Source organism: Urocitellus parryii, chromosome Y, assembly GCF_045843805.1.
Source record: "Urocitellus parryii isolate mUroPar1 chromosome Y, mUroPar1.hap1, whole genome shotgun sequence".
NCBI lineage: Eukaryota > Metazoa > Chordata > Mammalia > Rodentia > Sciuridae > Urocitellus > Urocitellus parryii.
This window is the reverse complement of record NC_135548.1, coordinates 12,198,379-12,201,113: the sequence shown is the minus strand read 5'-3', so window position 1 is coordinate 12,201,113 and position 2,735 is coordinate 12,198,379. Positions and strand designations below refer to the sequence as shown.

At 46.9% G+C, this 2,735-nt stretch overlaps 1 pseudogene; it reads right to left on the bottom strand.

Moving 5' to 3' along the window:
* Nucleotides 1–458: 458 nt before the first annotated feature.
* Nucleotides 459–1,576, bottom strand: LOC144251098 (induced myeloid leukemia cell differentiation protein Mcl-1 homolog; annotated as a pseudogene).
* Between the last annotated feature and the right edge of the window lie 1,159 nt (nucleotides 1,577–2,735).

The following is a 2,735-nucleotide window of genomic DNA, read 5'->3' as shown; positions in this document are numbered from 1 at the left end:
GAGGAAAAGCTTCCCTTCACTGGTGCATAGTAATGAGGCTTCTAGTCATAGCTCAATTACTTGTAGCTTAAGTTATTCTTTACAGATCATTGGCATCTTAGTGCTTCTCTTTTCACACTATGGGAAATTATGACTAGCCTGGCTACTGACCACTCTTCTGGTTCTAGACAAGGAAATTAAGTTTTTCGACTAAATCTAACATTCCCCCTCTGTGGCCTCCCAGTTTGCTTGGTGCTGAAAGTGAACTTTGCTTCTTTCATACAGTGAAATCTTCAAGGGGGATTACTTTTCCCATGTATTTATTCTTCTTAGACATAATCCTCTTGCCACTTGCTTTCTGGCTAGGTTGCTAGAGTGACGCTCTTGGAGGTTACAGTCTGGGCAGCTTGAAGTCCAACTTCATAAATACATTTGATCTCACAGAAATTTTGGTGTCTGGAGTCAACTATTGTACTTAGCTATCTTATTAGATACACCAAACCAGCTCCTACTGAGCAACACTTGCAAAAGCTAGCAGCACATTTCTGGTGCCACCTTATAGGTCCTTTACGTGGAAGGACTCCACAAACCCATCCCAGCCTCTTTGTTTGACAAGCTAGTCCCGTTTTGTCCTTAGGAGCATGTCTGTGATACTTTCTGCTAAGGGTTCAATGCAGCATTCTTGGTTTATGCTCTTCAAGTGTTTGGCCACAAAGGCACCAAAAGAAATGAGAGTCACAATCCTGCCCCAGTTTGTTACTCTGTCACTGAAAACAAGGACAATCACGCGAGACAGACTTTTGACATCATCCTCGTTTTTGATGTCCAGCTTCCGAAACATGCCTGGGGAGAAAAGCACGCACGTCCTCGTGGCCCCTTTGTCTGGGCCGGGCAGAGGTTGCCTGCCCACCCGCGGCGGGGAGGTCGCTCTACACAGGCGCTACCGAGCTGGGGCGGCCACACTCTATTGCCATCCCCCCCCTTCCGCGTCTCTGGACAGGACTGCACTTCCAAAAGCACCCGTCTGGCGGCCCCGCAAGGCCCTTAGGTCCGCCCGGCGCCGCCTTACCTTGGAAGGCTGTCTCCTGGTTGCGCTGCACTCCTTCGCTTGATCCGCCGCAGGGTCTCCAGCGCCTTCCTGCTGGCGGCCACCGACCCGCTGGTCGCCGCCTGTCCTCCTCCTCCTCCTCCTCCTCCTCCTGCTGGCGGCCACCGACCCGCTGGTCGCCGCCGGTCCTCCTCCTCCTCCTCCCCCTCCTCCCCCTCCTCCCCCTCCCCCTCCTCCCCCTCCTCCTCCTCCTCCTCCTCCTCCTCCCCCTCCTCCTCCTCCTCCCCCTCCTCCTCCTCCCCCTCCTCCTCCTCAGGCAGCGGCGTCGAGGGCAGCGTCCTGCGCCTGCGCGGCTGGAGAGCTAGCGCTGGCGCTTCTGCCAGAGAGCGCGCCGGCTTCCCCTCCCCCTGCCTCTTGCTGGGCCTATGCCCCCTTCTTGGCTGCTGATAGCTGTGCTCCTGGCGGGGTGGCGCCACCCCTGGCCCCCAGCCCCGCGCCCCTGCAATAGAGGTTTAGTCCAATGACCTTGTTCCTCTTAAAGCCGAACATCCCAAGCCGCCTCCACTGTGAGACTATGGAGGCTTGGACTGCTCACTCGAAGGAGGTAGAAGTAAGTAGTCTACAATTTATTTTTAACTAGATGTGATAAGAGGCTGAGATACATAATACTATGTGAATATATTCTCACGTAAATAATGAATTCTGGAGAGCTATTAGCATTCTATTGAGAAATTTCACCATTTTGCCTATTGTCTCATTTTAAGCAACAAATTTTATGCGAAAACTTTCTCCGTAAATTACAAAATGGGGGACACTAGTTTAACTCCAGGGGAATTACCGTGTTTAGACTGGAATTCTAATTATCAAGGCATTTTTTCATCGATGTAATAAAGAGTAGTGGAAGATTTTTCAATTCTTTGAACCAGACCACATATATATATTAATCTTGATAAATCTGATGTTTTTAATCAAACATTGAACTCATAGAAGCAAATGGTAGAAGAGTGGATGCCAGAGGCTGGAGATTGGGGTGAGGAGCTAGGGAAATGTTGATCAAAGGTACAAAGCTTCATTTACATAGGATAAATAAGTTCAGGAGACCTATTATAGAGATGACTATAAACTAATAATAATGTATAATGGAAAATTTCTAAGAGAATAGATCTTAAATGTTGTCACAACAAAAAAATTGATAACTATATGAGGTAATGTGTACATTAATTAGTCTGATTTAACCATTTCACAATGTATTCATATAGCAAAACAATACATTGTGTACTGCAAATATATGCAATAATTATTTTAAAAATATACCTTAAAATAAATAAAAAAGCCTCCTTAAAAAAAAAAAAAAAAACTTTTATTTTATTTATTTTTATATGGTCCTGAGGCTCAAACCTCTCAGACCTCACACATGCTAGGTCTGCGCTCTACCGCTCAGCCACAACCCCAGCCCTGAAATAAGCCTCCTTAAGACTGAAGAACATAACATGAGGCATTTTCTGAGGGCTCTTCCCTGTTTGTGGTGTAGCCCTTTACAGTCTTCTGCTTTCTTTCACACATGGCTTTCAGTGCACCATCCTGAGTAGCAATTAGTGCTAACATTGTGGATTGCAGGTGGAGGAAATAAGGCCATAGTGTCTCAAGAAGTTTAGAAGATACCAACGCATGTACAGGGTAGCATTGGTTTTGGAGCCAATATGCTTAC